A 19,819-nucleotide genomic window follows, 5' to 3' on the forward strand; every position below is an offset into this window, starting at 1 on the left:
CATTTGCCTTTTTTGCTGCTGCATCACACTGTTGACTCATGTTCAGTCTGTGATCTATTAGTATACCCAAGTCTTTTTCACGTGTGCTGTTGCTTAGCCCTATTCCTCCCTTTCTGTATATGCTTTTTTCACTTTTATTGCCCAAATGTAGTACTTTGCATCATCTTTCTCTTCTTTAATATTAGCTATCCCTCCTAGCTTTGTGTCATCACCAAATGTAATCAGTTTACCCTCAATTCCTTCATCTAAATCATTGATAAAGATGTTGAACAATACAGGGCCCAGGACAGAGCCCTGTGGTACCCCACTTGAGACATTCTTCCAACTGGATGTGCAGCCATTTACGACCACTCTTTGGGTCCGATCACTAAGTCAGTTATGAATCCACCTAACAGTTGCCCTGTCCAATCCATACTTAGTCATTTTTTCAATAAGGTTTGTGTAAGGTACTTTGTCAAATGCTTTATTAATTAATTTTTAAACATTTACAGTAAATTGGTTACTAAGAAATATTAATAAAGACTTTTCTTTTATATTTATATATATATACATATACGGTATATATATATACATTTCTGATGGTAGTGTTCATTTCTATATATATTTAATTGATTGCCTGGTTGGTACAAATACAATGGAGGTAGATATGGTGCATGAATCCCTTGCTTGTAGGATTCTCGCCAGATCTTCATACTTTTTTTCTGTCAGGAATCCTTTTTTCTTCTTTTTTTCTCTTTTTCTTTCTTTTTATTTTTCTGATTATTTGTCTGTAATAGATATGCAATTATTAATAAGGAATGATATTTTCAATGATTGGTCAAATTCAATACAGTTAAACTTATATGTATTGTCTGTTATTTTTGAACTTTGCTATCAGGTGTCACATGTATATGGGCGCAGTTTTTTGAAATCTACCATGTACTTAAGGAGTGTAAGCATACTGTTTCTTTAGTTCTTGTGTGGCATTTCTTCAAGAAGGGTTCATTGAGACCCTGAAAGTGTTGAATAAACCACCATTACTACCTCATCAAGTCTTGAAATTATATTGTTGTGGCAGCACAGAAGATATCCACACACCTCCAATACATTTTGCTGAAGTCAAGATATACTATATCTACAGCATTTCCCTGATCTACCCAGTCAGTGATTCTGTCATAGAAGGAAATTAAGTTAGTCTGACATGACTTATTAGTTACAAACCAATGCCAACTCTTTCCTGGTATAGAGGTCAGACTCACCGGCCTATAGTTACCTGAGTCCACCTTCTTCCCCTTTTTGAAGATAGAAACAACATTTGCTCTTCTCCAGTCTTCTGGGACTTCTCTTATTCTCCAAGAATATTCAAAGATTATGGAGAGTGGTTCAAACGTTTCTTATGCTATCTCCTTCAGTACTCTGGTGTGCAATTCATCTGGACCTGGAGACTTGAATTCATTTATGTTAAATAAGTGTTTCCTCACTATCTTTATGTTTATAGTTATCCTGGATTCTTCTATTCCTTTAATAGGACAGTGAATATCAGTTGATGTTACATTTCCTTTCTGAGAGAAAACAGATGCAAAATAGGAATTTAAAAGTTCGGCCTTCTCAGCATCCTTTCTTACCAGTTCATCATTTTCATTCTGTAAAAATCATATAGCATCTTTGACTTTTCTTTTACTTTTGACATATCCCCCAAATCCTTTTTTATTGCTTTTGACATCTCTTGCAAGCTTTAATTCATTGTCAGCTTTAGTTAATCTGATATGTGCCCTGCAGGTTCAGCAGACAGCATTATATTCTTCTTTAGATATGCCTCCATCTTTCCATTTGATGAACGTTTATTTCTTCCTTTTTAGCATGTGTTTAAGTTCTGTGTTCATCCATCCTGGTTTCCTTAAATACTTCCTATTCTTCCCTCTTGTCAGAATTGTTAACGATTGTGCTTTGAGAATCTCATTTTTCAAGATTTCCCATCCTTCCTGGACATTTTTGTCCTTAAGGATATGCAGCCATTGGATCCCTCCAATTCTCTTTCTGAGTCCCTTAAAATCTGCCTTTCTGAAATCTAACCTTGAAGTCTGACTCTTCACAGGTCTTCCTCCTCTAGCTATCCAAAATTCTAAAATAGCATGGTCGCTACTTCCTAGGGTCCCAGCCACTCTTACCTCCTCAACCATTTCCTCCCTGTTTATAAGGATTAGCAGGTATGTAGCAGATCCCCTTGTTTTCTCACCTACCTTTTGAAAGATAAAGTTGTCAGCAAGAGAGGATAAGAATTTGCTTGACCTGTTAGTTTTGCCTGAGAGAGATTCCCAACAAATGTCTGGATAGTTGAAATCTCCCATGACCACTGTCATATTTTTTGGAGAACTTGGTCATTTGATGCATAAAGAGTTCATCCATATCTTCAGCTTGCACAGGCGGCCTGTAGTAAATGCCTACAATGGTGTCCTTTTTGTTGTTCTCTCTTTATATTCTTACCCAAACATTTTCCACAGAACTCCCAGTCTCTGAAGCTTCAATGTCTGTGCAGATATACGCTTTTTTAACATACAATGCGACACCTCCTCCTCGTTTATAAAGTCTGTTTCTTGCAAATAAGTTGTATCTTTCTAGCCTTGTATTCCACTCATGTATATCGTCCAACCAAGTTTCAGTGATTCCAATGACATCATATTTCTTTTCCTGCATTAGTAGTTCCAATTCTCCTTGTTTGCTTCCTATGCTTTGTGCATTTGTATAGAAACATTTTAGTTTGTGATTGGTTTCTCTTTCCAATATTTTTATTATTTAGATTTTTTTGTCTTTGTTCTTCCTTTCCACTTCTAATAGGAGAGTTCACAATAGTATTTGTCAGGTGTATGTTTTTTTCTGGCCTTTTACTTCTCTTGTACTAGTTTAAAGCTTTCCTGATGAGTGCAGCAAGGCGACTTCCAAATACATGTTTTCCAGCCTTTGTAAGCTGCACCCATCTCTAGCAAGCAGCCCATCGTATAGGTAAGGCTGGGTTCACACTGCATTAGCAGCAGCCCATTCAGCACAACATCATCCAACAGGCTGCTGTTAACGCAAGTGCCGATGTTTACATCGCGCTAGCGCAGATAGAATATCTGCTAGCTCTATCTGCGCTAGCAGTGACGGACCCGGAAACGCTGCAGCCCGTGTCTCAGGGTCCGTCACTCAATGACGGCACATCCCTAGCACATGCCCTTTGTGGGCATGCGCTAGCGATGCATCCGACATTGCAGTTAATGGCGGCCGTAACAGACTACGTTACACCGCTTTTATGCCGCGGTGTAACATAGTCCGTCTAACGGACACCATTAACGCAATGTGAACCCAGCCTAATTCACGCTGTGATCCAAAAATCCAAATCCTTGCTGGCATAGCCAGTTGTTCACGTGCAGAATCTTATTCCACCTCCTTGTTCCATGGTCATCCACTGGGAGGATGAAAGACAAGACCACCTGTGCTCCCAGTTCTTTCACTTTCTTACCCAAGTTTTCAAAGTCACTGCAGATGGTTTCCAGGTTGTTTCTTGTGGTGCTATGTGCAACATTAGCAGGAATGGGTAGTCATCTATAGGTCTGAAGAGTGCTGATATCTTGTCAGACACATTTTTAATTTTTGCACCTGGAAGACAGCACATTTCTCTTGTTGTTATATCCGGTTTGCAGATAGCGGCATCTGATCCTCTCAAAAGGGAATCCCCCATGACCACAACTCTCCGTTCTTCTTCACATTTTTCTTTCTCTGAAAGGAGGACTCTGAAGGCATACAAGGTTGTTGATTGTGGGCAAAGTCTTATCTTGATGTATTTCTTCATTGTTCTCCTGCGTGAGAGCCTGGTACTGGTTCCTGAACAGTATGAGTGATGACTGCCTCCCGATGCTCCTTCTCTGGGTCACCTGCTTCCATTCCTCTGTTTCTTCAGGTGCACTTGGAATCATGACTCGGTTGTCCATTTCTTTCTGAGTCTGATGGCTGTGTGGCTGCTGGATGAGGCCGGTGCTAAGTCTTGCAGCTTCCCTGCCTAACAAACGGTCCTACTTCTAGCCGCAGCGGGCAGTCAACGGTTTTGCCCGCTGAGCCCCTAGTCAATTCAGCTGCCGTGCAAGAGAGTGGAGTCCTCCATAACCCTCCACTCGGTGTGTGTTTCTCTGCATGCCCGCCGATACTTGAGAGTTCTCTACTCTGCTGTCTACCCCTCCCCATAGTCCGGCAACGGTCCTCATTCACTTTGCTCTCCGGTGGGAAGCCCCTCTCTTTTCCCACTCAAACCCCCTTATACTCCCCTTACTCACCAGGCCCCCTCTCTGCAGGTCATGGGTCCCCTCCATCCTCAATTTCCTTCCCCCCCCTGCAACAATAGATGCTGCCCCTGCAGTTTCGGACCCAGTGCCCTGTCAGTACCCATGGCCCAATCATCCTCCTTACACCTTCTTATAGGATAACGTTAAATAAAGCCATGTTGAACAGTTCCTACATTTTGATTACCTGTTGGGGAGCCAGTGGATCGCCAGTACATATGCAGCGCCCCAGAGTCCTGGTCGTTGCAGTACTGATGCCCTGCCGCTAAGGGGAGCGATGGTACGTCTGATGGCACTGAAGGAGTTCACCTGACCAGGTATCACAGACACCAATACACTTCATAGTCTGGCCTCCAGGGGGAGCTAAGGGCACTATGTATTAGGCCACTCCTCACAATCTGGTAAAACTGGGGGTTGGATAGAAAGTTAGTTAGAAGCTGACTGGGTTGGAACCAGGCAACATCCTGTGGCAGAGGGTGTTGCAGGGGAAGATTCAGGGGGGTCCCTGTCAGGGGTGGGATCCTGACAGAGGCCTAGCGAACAGGAAAGAACGTTAAGGAACCATGCCTGCACTACATCGCGGCGGTATCTCAAGAAAGGACAAGAAGCGAGGATTATTGTGGAGAGTGACAAACTAGATCAAAGCAAAAAGGAGATAACACCAGTAGGAGTCGTGCTGTAAGACCGAGGCAACATCCTACTGAGGCGCGTAGCCGGTGGCCGGAACGCCGAGGAAGTATTGGGCTCCCAGCATTACTTCAAACCAACGGCAGGACAGTTAATTATAGGTTGGCTGTCTCACCTAAATCACCTAAGCAGACATAGGGGGCAACTGTGGGAGAGGGGCGACACTAGGATCCCGGAAGAACTCCAGGCCTACCCATCATACGGGTGCGTCCTATCCATATCATCTGGGGGACGGAGAAGAACATCAGAATAGACATAAGTTGTGGGAGAAGAACATCAGAAATAGACACAACAGTTGTGAGGACTATCCCATGGTGCTCAGCAGGGAAGTACTACAACACACAGGCGCTAGAAGGTAGGCACAGATTTCCACCTGCAAAAGGGAACTCTGGAGGTGCCATCGGACCGGCCGGTCTCAGACAGCCCTGTTAATCATACTCTGGATTGAGGACCTTGAAGCCTTCAGTAAAGAGGTAAAGAGACTGCAACCCTGTGTCCTCGTTATTCATCGCGACCTGCACCACGCACCACCACTTACAACTTTCATTGGATGCCCCTTAGCAGGGTCACGGACCAGGTCTAGCCACCGTGACAACCCCAGAACTGAGACAGAGAAGCCCGGTATCGAGTACCCCGCGGCCCTGCATCTGGGGGCGCTCCAAACTTGGCGTCACGAACAGGATGTACTTAAGCCTGAAGAAGCAGGTCATGTGTGCCTTGGAACTGTGATTGAACTGTGCTTAAACTGTGATTTATTGCAAAGACCATGCATTGCCGTCAGAGCCAAAAGTTCCCGCCAAAGCCGCCGCCATTACAGCGCCAAGAGGAGCGCAGGAGAAGAAGAAGGGCGTGGAGTTGGGCGTAACCGAGCTGAAGAGCGCGAGAAATCATGGCCGCCCAGTCTAAGTATTGCTGCATCCTGAGGATGTGTCCGTCAGCTGCTGAGGTCCACCTCCTCATCCTCTATGGAGGGTGCGGACAATGGAGACGGGACCGCCCCCGAAAGAGAGCGCGGGAAGGAGACACCGAGGAGGCAAAGATGGCGACGTCAGAAGCACCGCATGGGGATGACCCGACCCAGCATGATGCTGCATCACCCGTAACAGTCCCGGACTTGCCATCGCTGCAGGGACTGGCCCTCACAGAGTCACCGCTGGGAGGACTCAACTGGTCGCCATCTGTGGAGTGGGTGGCTGCAGCTGAGGCCCGGCTGTTAGCACACCGCCGGGAGACCGACGACCGTGTGATCTCCCAGTTGGGCCAGCCTGCGGAGATCTGCCTGTCTCCAGTGTCCCCCACCCTATCCATCCCGACCACGGCAGAGCCTGAGCCGCAGACGCAGGGCCTGAGAATACTGCCGGCGGCGGATCACCTGCAGCGCTTGATGACAGCATGGAGGAATATTATTATTATTATTATTATTATTTATTGTTATAGCGCCATTTGTTCCATGGCGCTTTACAAGTGAGGAGGGGTATACATAATAAAAACAAGTACAATAATCTTAAACAATACAAGTCATAACTGGTACAGGAGGAGTGAGGACCCTGCCCGCGAAGGCTCACAATCTACAAGGGATGGGTGAGAATACAGTAGGTGAGGATAGAGCTGATCGTGCAGCGGTTGGTTGATCGGTGGTTACTGCAGGTTGTAGGCTTGTCGGAAGAGGTGGGTCTTCAGATTCTTTTTGAAGATTCTGATGGTAGGCGAGAGTCTGATGTGTTGTGGTAGAAGGTTCCAGAGTAGGGGTGATACGCGAGAGAAATCTTGTATACGATTGTGGGAAGAGGAGATAAGAGGGGAGTAGAGAAGGAGATCTTGTGAGGATCGGAGGTTGCGTGTAGGTAAGTACCGGGAGACGAGGTCACAGATGTATGGAGGAGACAGGTTGTGGATGGCTTTGTATGTCATCGTTAGGGTTTTGTACTGGAGTCTCTGGGCAATGGGGAGCCAGTGAAGGGATTGACAGAGGGGAGAGGCCGGAGAATAGCGGGGGGACAGGTGGATTAGTCGGGCAGCAGAGTTTAGAATAGATTGGAGGGGTGCGAGAGTGTTCGAGGGGAGGCCACAGAGCAGGAGGTTGCAGTAGTCGAGGCGAGAGATGATGAGGGCATGGTCTAGGGTTTTTGCAGATTCTTGGTTGAGGAATGAACGGATTCGTGAAATATTTTTGAGTTGAAGTCGGCAGGAAGTGGAAAGGGCTTGGATATGTGGTTTGAAGGAGAGATCAGCGTCAAGGATTACCCCGAGGCAGCGAGCTCGTGGGACTGGGGAGAGTGGGCAGCCATTTACTGTAATGGATAGGTTCGTTGGGGGGGTCGCGTGAGATAGGCCCCAACCCGCGGCCCAGGTCGACCTGACAGGTGCTACCGAGGTCCCACCGTCGCACTGGGGTGTGGTGGTTTTCTTCAACTCCCGGGAAGGAAGGGGAGTTATCCAAGAGATTGGAGAACCACTGCAGGTCCGCGTTGACCGGAGGGAAGTGGAGCCTTGCGGTGGGAAGTACGATGAGGACCGCGATTTGGAACCCGGAGACGCCGTGACCTATACCCGGTGGCGGAGGGAGGCCGGTTGGATGGCCCGGGGCGTTCAGCGGTGCTCCACTCTCCAGGTTGCTGCTGGGACTCTGGAGGTCGAATCCACTGCGGAACAAGTAGCAGGATCCACCGCTGCAGACCACAAGAATGTCCCGACCCACCGTGTGCCTGTGGGTCGCGCCCGTTCTCGGCCGAGACGGGTAGCTCAGGAGGGGGCTCCACTGTTGCCTGGTTGGGGATTGGGCTTTCCCAAACCACAGAGGGCCACTTGCCAGGTAAGGCCTAGGAGGAGGCCACCCCCTGACCAGTAAGGATGAAGCCCTAAAGCTCTGTGTATGGAAATAGTTAACTGTTCGTCTTTTTGTGTTTTTCTGCTGCTATAACCCGACCAGGGTTATCTCTTAAAGGGATCCCTTAGTTGACCAGGGATCCCTATTTTGCCTTTTTGTTTTGTTTACCACTGTTTTAAAGACTACCGAATCATGGACGGTGAATGGTTCACAAACTGCTCTGTAAATAGTTCGCACCCTTTTAAGGGTGCCCTCTACTGGTTTTACAAGAAAGAGGACTCTTTGCGAAGAAACTGTTCCTGGAAACAGCATCGGAGTTCCTGCCTTACACGGACTTGCAACATGAGTAGTTGCACTACCTCAAAGAGACTTGGTTCCCTCTTAAAGGGAATCTTTACTAGTTTTATTCAATATATAATGTTGCCTTAAAGCAGAGTAAATAGAAATAATGTTTTACATAGAAAAGTTATATGTAGCTAATTAGTTAATTATAGAAAATGTTTAATAATGTGCTAGAGAATGAGGACAGGAAAGTGAACCCGTAGGGGTTAGTGGGTGAGTCCTCCTAGGAGCCATAAAGAGATGGCTCAGTGATCCTGTACTAAGAAAGGGGCAGTAGGCCTGGGCAGATAGACAGGCAGTCCTGCATAAGACAAATCAGAGAATAAAAAGAAAATATTGCACTTAGAAGAGAAAAAATGAAGAAAAGTTAATTTATAATTTAGGAGTTTTGACATAGGCCTTTAGTGGATTCAGCTTACACGTCCATAGAGGCAAAGTTAAATTATTGTTCAACATTTGCACTCAGTAGAATACCCGGTTGGGTAATAGAAGTTATTTATAGTGTGTTATTTAAGATATTTAACCATGTTTGTAACGTTCAAGAGTCCTCACCTCCCATAAAGGGAAGCACTGTTATTTCCACTTATTACTTGTTTATTGCATTTCAAAATTTGCATGTCTTTTGCTGATATGTATTGTTGTTTTCTTCCCAGTCTGGGAGTACTGGATTTAACCGGGGGGGGGGGGGGGGAGTGCAGCGCCCCAGAGTCCTGGTCGTTGCAGTACTGATGCTCCGCCGCTAAGGGGAGTGATGGTACGTCTGATGGCACTGAAGGAGTTCACCTGACCAGGTATCACAGACACCAATACACTTCATAGTCTGGCCTCCAGGGGGAGCTAAGGGCACTATGTATTAGGCCACTCCTCACAATCTGGTAAAACTGGGGGTTGGATAGAAAGTTAGTTAGAAGCTGACTGGGTTGGAACCAGGCAACATCCTGTGGCAGAGGGTGTTGCAGGGGAAGATTCAGGGGGGTCCCTGTCAGGGGTGGGATCCTGACAGAGGCCTAGCGAACAGGAAAGAACGTTAAGGAACCGCGCCTGCACTACATCGCGGCGGTATCTCAAGAAAGGACAAGAAGCGAGGTTTATTGTGGAGAGTGAGAAACGAGATCAAAGCAAAAAGGAGATAACACCAGTAGGAGTCGTGCTGAAAGACCGAGGCAACATCCTACTGAGGCGCGTAGCCGGTGGCCGGAAAGCCGAGGAAATATGGGCTCCAAGCATTACTTCAAACTAAAGGCAGGACAGTTAATTATAGGTTGGCTGTCTCACCTAAATCACCTAAGCAGACATAGGGGGCAACTGTGGGAGAGGGGAGTCACTAGGGTCCCGGAAGAACTCCAGGCCTACCCGTCATACGGGTGCGTCCTATCCATATCATCTGGGGGACGGAGAAGAACATCAGAATAGACATAAGTTGTGGGAGAAGAACATCAGAAACAGACACAACAGTTGTGAGGACTATCCCATGGTGCTCAGCAGGGAAGTACTACAACACACAGGCGCTAGAAGGTAGGCACAGATTTCCACCTGAAAAGGGAACTCTGGAGGTTCCATTGGACCGGCCGGTCTCAGACAGCCCTGTTAATCGTACTTTGGATTGAGGACCTTGAAGCCTTCAGTAAAGAGGTAAAGAGACTGCAACCCTGTGTCCTCGTTATTCATCGCGACCTGCACCACGCACCACCATTTACAACTTTCATTGGACGCCCCTTAGCAGGGTCACGGACCGGGTCTAGCCACCGTGACAACCCCAGAACTGAGACAGAGAAGCCCGGTATTGAGTACCCCGCGGCCCTGCGTCTGGGGGCGCTCCACATACTATAACTGGCACAGTGATATTTCGGTCTGGAGTGCCCCCTTCCCTTACATACTGATAGAATAACCTTAAGATCATAGCTCTGGTCTGTGGATGATATATTAATGGATCTAATAAAAGGTCTAATAAATAATTAGGTAAAATATTAGGGCTGATAATTTATTTTTCTAGCTTGGGGTTTAATATTAATGAGTATGAGGTCTAACATTTAGGAGACTGATAATTTAGGGGTCCACTGTCTGATAAGTTTGATATTTAGAGGTCTGATAATATGAGGGTCTGAGACAAGGTTTGATAATTTAGGAGTGTGGGATCTTATAACAATACTACAGGGAGAGTCACTTGCAAGAGGCCCAGAATATTCTGTTGCCACCCCCTTTAGGATGGAGAGATCTGAACCAAAAAGATACACTACACACCTTTACAAATGTGGATTGCATTACATGACGTGACACTGGAAGTGATCTTCGTCTTCTGCTAGACACATTTCACTGCAGCAATCCATGTTCCTGAATGTATCGGCAGGCTTGGACCGGCCCACAGGAGAACGGGAGAATCCTCCGGTGGGCCCCTGTGCAAGAGTGGGCCACCGCCCTCTTATATGAGCAGCACTTAGCACAATATACTTGAATCACTATGTACACAGAAAGGCAGCATCTTATTCCTTTAACAACACAGCTCAAAATAGTGGCAGAGACCAGTGGCATCAATTGACTTGGAGTACAAATGTTATAATTTCACAGCATGGATGCATGGGACAGGGCTCGGACTAGCAATTCTAGCTTAAACATTGATTAAAAACAGGTGGATGAGTGACAAGTAGGGTTGAGCGAAACGGGTCGATCATTTTCAAAAGTCGCCGACTTTTGGCTAAGTCGGCGTCTCATGAAACCCGATCCGACCCCTGTGCTTGTCGGCCATGCGGTACGCGACTTTCGCGCCAAAGTCGCGTTTCAATGACGCGAAAAGCGCCATTTCTCAGCCAATGAAGGTGAACGCAGAGTGTGGGCAGCGTGATGACATAGATCCTGGTCCCCACCATCTTAGAGAAGGGCATTGCAGTGATTGGCTTGCTGTCTGCGGCGTCACAGGAGCTATAAAGGGGCGTTCCCGCCGACCGCCATCTTACTGCTGCTGATCTGAGCTTAGGGAGAGGTTGCTGCCGCTTCGTCAGAAGCAGGGAGAGCGTTAGGCAGGGTCCACTAACCACCAAACCGCTTGTGCTGTAGCGATTTCCACTGTCCAACACCACCTTCGGTGTGCAGGAACAGTGGAAGCTATTTTTTTTTTTTTTTCCTCAGCGCTGTAGCTCATTGGGCTGCCCTAGAAGGCTCCGTGATAGCTGTATTGCTGTGTGTACGCCACTGTGGAAACCAACTGCTTTTTTCAAAGCACATATCCTCTTGTTCCTTTCTGCACAGCTATCTTTTTTGTTTGTCCACACTTTTTATTTAATTTGTGCATCAGTCCACTCCTATTGCTGCCTGCCATACCTGGCTTAGATTACTGCAGGGAGATAGTAATTGTAGGACAGTCCCTGTTTTTTTTTTTGTGGGAGATTAAGATTGGCATTTCTGCTACAGTGCCATCCCTGTGTGTGCCATCTCTCACTGAGTGGGCCATAGAAAGCCTATTTATTTTTTCCGTGATTTGTGTTCTAAATTCTACCTCAACACAAAAACACTACATCAATCAGTGGTAGAAAAATATTGGCCTCAGTCAGGGCTTGTGTGCCACTGCTGTGTGTGCTATCTCTTATTCAGTGGGCTATAGAAAGCCTATTTATTTATTTATTTTTTTTCTTATTATTTGGTTTCTAAAGTCTCCCTGAAAAAAAAAAAAATAAATAAAAAAACAGTGGGAGAGTAATATTGCCCTTTCAGCTTGTGTGCCAGTCTTGACTCCTGGGTGTGCCACCTCTCTCTCTAATTGTGGGCCATAGAAAGCCTTTTTTTTTTTTTTTTTTTAAATATTATTGGGTTTCTAAAGTCTCCCTTAAAAAACAAAAAATACATAAAAAAACAGTGGGAGAGTAATATTGCCCTTTCAGCTTGTGTGCCAGTCTTGACTCCTGGGTGTGCCACCTCTCTCTCTCATTCAGTGGGCCATAGAAAGGCTATTTATTTTTTTGGTTTTTTTAATATTATTTGGTTTCTAAAGTCTCCCTGAAAATAATTAAAAAAAAACTTAAAAAAACAGTGGGAGAGTAATATTGCCCTTTCAGCTTGTGCGCCAGTCTTGACTCCTGGGTGTGCCACCTCTCTCTCTCATTCAGTGGGCCATAGAAGGCCTTTTTTTTTTTTTTTTTTTTTTAAATATTATTTGGTTTCTAAAGTCTCCCTTAAAAAACAAAAAATACATAAAAAAACAGTGGGAGAGTAATATTGCCCTTTCAGCTTGTGTGCCAGTCTTGACTCCTGGGTGTGCCACCTCTCTCTCTCTCATTCAGTGGGCCATAGAAAGGCTATTTATTTTTTTGGTTTTTTTAATATTATTGGGTTTCTAAAGTCTCCCTTAAAAAACAAAAAATACATAAAAAAACAGTGGGAGAGTAATATTGCCCTTTCAGCTTGTGTGCCAGTCTTGACTCCTGGGTGTGCCACCTCTCTCTCTCATTCAGTGGGCCATAGAAAGGCTATTTATTTTTTTGGTTTTTTTAATATTATTTGGTTTCTAAAGTCTCCCTGAAAATAAAAAAAAAAAACTTAAAAAAACAGTGGGAGAGTAATATTGCCCTTTCAGCTTGTGCGCCAGTCTTGACTCCTGGGTGTGCCACCTCTCTCTCTCTAATTGTGGGCCATAGAAAGCCTTTTTTTTTTTGTTTTTTTAAATATTATTGGGTTTCTAAAGTCTCCCTTAAAAAACAAAAAATACATAAAAAAACAGTGGGAGAGTAATATTGCCCTTTCAGCTTGTGTGCCAGTCTTGACTCCTGGGTGTGCCACCTCTCTCTCTCATTCAGTGGGCCATAGAAAGGCTATTTATTTTTTTGGTTTTTTTAATATTATTTGGTTTCTAAAGTCTCCCTGAAAAAAAAAAAAAAACTTAAAAAAACAGTGGGAGAGTAATATTGCCCTTTCAGCTTGTGCGCCAGTCTTGACTCCTGGGTGTGCCACCTCTCTCTCTCTAATTGTGGGCCATAGAAAGCCTTTTTTTTTTTGTTTTTTTAAATATTATTGGGTTTCTAAAGTCTCCCTTAAAAAACAAAAAATACATAAAAAAACAGTGGGAGAGTAATATTGCCCTTTCAGCTTGTGTGCCAGTCTTGACTCCTGTGTGTGCCACATCTCTCTCTCTCATTCAGTGGGCCATAGAAAGGCTATTTATTTTTTTGTTTTTTTTAATATTATTTGGTTTCTAAAGTCTCCCTGAAAATAAAAAAAAAAAAAACTTAAAAAAACAGTGGGAGAGTAATATTGCCCTTTCAGCTTGTGCACCAGTCTTGACTCCTGGGTGTGCCACCTCTCTCTCTCTAATTGTGGGCCATAGAAAGCCTTTTTTTTTTTGTTTTTTTAAATATTATTGGGTTTCTAAAGTCTCCCTTAAAAAACAAAAAATACATAAAAAAACAGTGGGAGAGTAATATTGCCCTTTCAGCTTGTGTGCCAGTCTTGACTCCTGGGTGTGCCACCTCTCTCTCTCATTCAGTGGGCCATAGAAAGGCTATTTATTTTTTTGGTTTTTTTAATATTATTTGGTTTCTAAAGTCTCCCTGAAAAAAAAAAAAAACTTAAAAAAACAGTGGGAGAGTAATATTGCCCTTTCAGCTTGTGCGCCAGTCTTGACTCCTGGGTGTGCCACCTCTCTCTCTCTAATTGTGGGCCATAGAAAGCCTTTTTTTTTTGTTTTTTTAAATATTATTGGGTTTCTAAAGTCTCCCTTAAAAAACAAAAAATACATAAAAAAACAGTGGGAGAGTAATATTGCCCTTTCAGCTTGTGTGCCAGTCTTGACTCCTGGGTGTGCCACCTCTCTCTCTCATTCAGTGGGCCATAGAAAGGCTATTTTTTTTTTTTTGGTTTTTTTAATATTATTTGGTTTCTAAAGTCTCCCTGAGAAAAAAATAAAAATAAATTAGGTGGGAGATTAATATTGACATTAGTGCTTGAGTGACAGTCCTGCGTGTGTGTCATCTCTGTGATTTTGTGCCACAGAAAACAGAGTGTGTAACATTGTGCCTGATTTTCCTTGTGGTCTCACCAACCTGTTAAGGGATATTGAAATCATACTGAAGTTATAGCTCACCGTGTAAGTTGTTTGACAGCAACAAATAAAGTTACTTTGGTTAAGATTTTAAAACAATGAGGAAGTCTGGTGCAAGAGGTCGTCGTGGGCGTTCATTGTCAGCTGGTAATGATGGTAGTGGTAGTGGAGCATCAGGTGGTCGTGGGGATAAAAATATTCCACCTAAGTCTGGAGCTGTGGAGCCAGTTTCGTCGTCAGGCTACACAAGGCCTCGAACGCTCTCTTTTCTGGGAGTAGGAAAACCGCTTTTAAAGGCGGAGCAGCAACAGCAAGTTTTGGCTTACATTGCAGACTCAGCCTCTAGCTCTTTTGCCTCCTCTTCCGAAACTGGTAAATGTAAAAGCAGCGCGTCGCTTGTGGATGTTCACGGTCAGGGACAAGTCGCTTCCTTGTCCTCCTCAGCAAAAACTACAACAAGAGAGAAGGATGCAGCAGGCGACACAACGGGTCACTCCATGGAGCTCTTTACACATACCGTCCCTGGCTTAGAAAGTGAAACATTTAACAGGCCATGCCCATTACAAGTATATTCTGACATGGAGTGCACTGATGCACAGCCACAGCCAGAGTACTATGCTGCTCCTTTGACTCAGACCACCACATTGCCCTCTCAGGGTACAGATCCACAATCAGACCCTGATGAGACTATGTTGCCCCGCCACGAACGCTATACCACCGACCGACACAGTGACACAGACGAAGTTGCACACGAGCTCGAAGAGGAGGTAATAGATGACCCAGTTATTGACCCCGATTGGCAGCCATTGGGGGAACAGGGTGCAGGCGGCAGTAGTTCAGAAGCGGAGGTGGAGGAGGGGCCGCAGCAGGCATCAACATCGCAACAGGTTCCATCTGCCAGGCCCGTATCTGGCCCAAAACGCGTGTCAAAGCCAAAACCTGTTGGAGGACAGCGTGGCCATCCGGTTAAAGCTCAGTCTGCAATCCCTGAAAAGGGATCCGAGTCTAGGAAGAGTGCAGTCTGGCATTTTTTTAAACAACATCCAACTGATCAGCGCAAAGTCATCTGTCAAAAATGTTCAACTAGCTTAAGCAGAGGTCAGAATCTGAAAAGTCTAAATACTAGTTGCATGCATAGACACTTAACCACCATGCATTTTCAAGCCTGGACTAACTACCAAACGTCCCTTAAGGTTGTAGCACCCTCGGCCAATGAAGCTAGTCAGCAACGCAACATCCCTTCCGTCACTGTAAGGCCACCATTTTCCGCACCACCGGCAGTATCTGTGCAGGTTTCTTTGCCAGCCAAAAGCAGTCAGGGTCAGGGAACCACCAGTTTTGTAGGAGGAAATATTGCATCTAGGGCACCGGCGGAAACAATACCGTCTCCAACCGTCTCTCAGTCTGCCATGTACACCGGCACACCCGAAAGTTCCACGATCTCCAGCTCTCCAGTCCAGCTCACCCTACATGAGACTCTGGTTAGAAAAAGGAAGTACTTATCCTCGCATCCGCGTACACAGGGTTTTAACGCCCACATAGCTAGACTAATCTCGTTAGAGATGATGCCCTACCGGTTAGTTGAAAGCGAAGCTTTCAAAGCCCTGATGGAGTACGCTGAACCACGATACGAGCTACCCAGTCGACACTTTTTTTCCAGAAAAGCCATCCCAGCCCTGCACCAGCATGTTAAACAGCGCATCGTCCATGCACTCAGGCAATCTGTGAGTACAAAGGTGCACCTGACTACAGATGCATGGACCAGTAGGCATGGCCAGGGACGTTATGTGTCCATCACGGCACACTGGGTGAATGTGGTGGATGCAGGGTCCACAGGCGACATCAATTTAGGGACAGTTGTGCCTAGCCCACGGTCTAGGAAACAGTTGGCTGTAGGCGTTCGCACCCCCTCCTCCTCCTCCTCCTCGTCCTCCTGCAGAAGCTACAGCTCTTCCACAGAACGCAGTCTGCCAACCACTCCATCGGCAGATGACACTGTTGCACACCAGTTGTCCCATTATGGGCCAGCTACTGCCAAGCGTCAGCAGGCTGTATTGGCTATGAAGTGTTTGGGCGACAACAGACACACCGCGGAAGTTCTGTCCGAGTTCTTGCAACAAGAAACGCAGTCGTGGCTGGGCACAGTAGATCTTGAGGCAGGCAAGGTAGTGAGTGATAACGGAAGGAATTTCATGGCTGCCATCTCCCTTTCCCAACTGAAACACATTCCTTGCCTGGCTCACACCTTAAACCTGGTGGTGCAGTGCTTATTGAAAACTTATCCTGGGTTCTCCGACCTGCTCCTCAAAGTGCGTGCACTTTGCTCACATATCCGACGTTCGCCTGTACACGCCAGCCGTATGCAGACCTATCAGCGGTCTTTGAACCTTCCCCAGCATCGCCTCATCATAGACGTTGCAACAAGGTGGAACTCAACACTGCACATGCTTCAGAGACTGTGCGAACAGAGGCGTGCTGTTATTTATTTGTGGGAGGATACACGGGCAGGCAGTAGGATGGCAGACATGGAGTTGTCAGGTGTGCAGTGGTCTAAGATACAAGACATGTGTCAAGTCCTTCAGTGTTTTGAGGAATGCACACGGCTGGTTAGTGCAGACAACGCCGTAATAAGCATGAGCATCCCCCTAATGCGTCTGCTGATGCAAAGTTTGACGCACATAAAGGAGCAGGCGTCTGCACCAGAGGAAGAGGAAAGCCTTGATGACAGTCAGCCATTGTCTGGTCAGGGCAGTGTACAGGACGAGGTAGCGGGCGAAGAGGAGGTGGAGGACGAGGAGGATGATGGGGATGAGTATATTTTTAATGCCGAACCTTTCCCGGGGGCACAGGAAATTGGTTGCGTGTCACGGCCGGGTTCTGGTTTTTTGAGGGACACAAGTGACGTAGATTTGCCTGCAACTGCCCCTCAACCAATCACAACCGGAGATTTGACAACTGGAACTTTGGCCCACATGGCGGATTATGCCTTACGTATCCTAAAAAGGGACACACGCATTACGAAAATGATGAACGATGACGATTACTGGTTGGCCTGCCTCCTTGATCCACGCTATAAAGGCAAATTGCAAAATATTATGCCACATGAGAACTTGGAACTAATATTAGCAACCAAACAATGAACTCTTGTTGACCGTTTGCTTCAGGCATTCCCAGCACACAGCGCACGTGATCGTTCTCACACGAGCTCCAGGGGGCAGCAGACTAGGAGTGTTAGGGGTGCACACATCAGAAGTGGCGTTGGACAGAGGGGTTTTCTGACCAGGTTGTGGAGTGATTTTGCTATGACCGCAGACAGGACAGGTACTGCTGCATCAATTGAAAGTGACAGGAGACAACATTTGTCCAGTATGGTTACTAACTATTTTTCATCCCTTATCGATGTTCTCCCTCAACCGTCATTCCCATTTGATTACTGGGCCTCCAAATTAGACACCTGGCCAGAATTGGCAGAATATGCATTGCAGGAGCTTGCTTGCCCGGCAGCAAGTGTCCTATCAGAAAGAGTATTCAGTGCTGCAGGTTCAATATTAACCGAAAAAAGGACTCGTCTGGCTACCCAAAATGTTGACGATCTAACATTCATTAAAATGAACCACAACTGGATTTCGAAATCTTTTGCCCCACCTTGCCCGGCCGACACCTAGCTTTCCTATGAAAAGCTCTTGCCTGTGAATTACTTTTCTAATGTCTAATTTGCTGCAGCTGATTGTACAGCATACGACATGTTTACACCTCCCTAAATGGCAAAACTCCCCACACGGGGCCGTGGTATCGCGACTTGGCGCAAGCACCCGTGAGACTGCTGTTTGTCTGAAGAGGTGGGTGTGCTCGCTTTTGGTTGACGGCATTGCTACTGGGTCCCTCATAGTACAATGTAGTGTCTCTGGCGGTGGCGGTGCGCACCCAACGTCAGACACACCGTTGTAACATGAGGGGCCCTGGGGCGGTCCCGCCGGCCTCAAGAGAGTTCCCCCCTACCCCAGCTCAAAATGTGCTCTACCACGTGCAAAATTATGTCGCACAGCTCCACCAATCTTTAGTCTATTCGCTGACATCATTCAATGTCTGGCACTGACAATACAAATTTGTAGACATCTATGATGCAACTTAAATTAGTCTGTGTCTGTGTCCTATATTGGCACCATTAAATAGTTACTGCCAAATTACTATGTCAGAAACTCAGTAGATGAGCCCACCCCTGTACCTAAGTATGCCACCTTTTTTTTTGTTTTGGTTGTTTTGCGAGACATTAACATCTATTTATATTTTGGGAGTACTGGGACAGACACTCCTTGCACTACTCCTCCACTCACCACCAAGCTGCCTGTGTATCCATGTAACCGCTGTAAAACTGCCATGAGCCTATTGTTTGTTATTTTAGGCCTTTGATAGCCTGTCTGCGGTCCCTACTTTAAATACTCCTCCACTCATCACCAGCTGCCTGCCCGTGTATCCATGTAACCGCTGTAAAACTGCCATGAGCCTATTGTTTGTTATTTTAGGCCTTTGATAGCCTGTCTGCGGTCCCTACTTTAAATACTCCTCCACTCATCACCAGCTGCCTGCCCGTGTATCCATGTAACCGCTGTAAAACTGCCATGAGCCTATTGTTTGTTATTTTAGGCCTTTGATAGCCTGTCTGCGGTCCCTACTTTAAATACTCCTCCACTCATCACCAGCTGCCTGCCCGTGTATCCATGTAACCGCTGTAAAACTGCCATGAGCCTATTGTTTGTTATTTTAGGCCTTTGATAGCCTGTCTGCGGTCCCTACTTTAAATACTCCTCCACTCATCACCAGCTGCCTGCCCGTGTATCCATGTAACCGCTGTAAAACTGCCATGAGCCTATTGTTTGTTATTTTAGGCCTTTGATAGCCTGTCTGCGGTCCCTACTTTAAATACTCCTCCACTCATCACCAGCTGCCTGCCCGTGTATTCATGTAACCGCTGTAAAACTGCCATGAGCCTATTGTTTGTTATTTTAGGCCTTTGATAGCCTGTCTGCGGTCCCTACTTTAAATACTCCTCCACTCACCACCAAGCTGCCTGTGTATCCATGTAACCGCTGTAAAACTGCCATGAGCCTATTGTTTGTTATTTTAGGCCTTTGATAGCCTGTCTGCGGTCCCTACTTTAAATACTCCTCCACTCACCACCAAGCTGCCTGCCCGTGTATCCATGTAACCGCTGTAAAACTGCCATGAGCCTATTGTTTGTTATTTTAGGCCTTTAATAGCCTGTCTGCGGTCCCTACTTTAAATACTCCTCCACTCATCACCAGCTGCCTGCCCGTGTATCCATGTAACCGCTGTAAAACTGCCATGAGCCTATTGTTTGTTATTTTAGGCCTTTGATAGCCTGTCTGCGGTCCCTACTTTAAATACTCCTCCACTCATCACCAGCTGCCTGCCCGTGTATCCATGTAACCGCTGTAAAACTGCCATGAGCCTATTGTTTGTTATTTTAGGCCTTTGATAGCCTGTCTGCGGTCCCTACTTTAAATACTCCTCCACTCATCACCAGCTGCCTGCCCGTGTATCCATGTAACCGCTGTAAAACTGCCATGAGCCTATTGTTTGTTATTTTAGGCCTTTGATAGCCTGTCTGCGGTCCCTACTTTAAAT

The 19,819-nt window shown here is 45.9% G+C and overlaps 1 long non-coding RNA gene across 1 annotated transcript in view; it reads right to left on the reverse strand.

The window, feature by feature from the left end:
* Positions 1-566: 566 nt before the first annotated feature.
* The window catches only part of LOC143793760 (uncharacterized), a 71,730-nt gene continuing 52,477 nt past the window's right edge, over positions 567-19,819 (reverse strand). The window contains exon 5 of the long non-coding RNA XR_013220245.1: positions 567-767. This is a non-coding gene — a long non-coding RNA (uncharacterized LOC143793760). The remainder of the gene's footprint in view (positions 768-19,819) is intronic.

The sequence above is a fragment of the Ranitomeya variabilis genome, chromosome 1, assembly GCF_051348905.1.
Source record: "Ranitomeya variabilis isolate aRanVar5 chromosome 1, aRanVar5.hap1, whole genome shotgun sequence".
Classification (NCBI taxonomy): Eukaryota; Metazoa; Chordata; class Amphibia; order Anura; family Dendrobatidae; genus Ranitomeya; species Ranitomeya variabilis.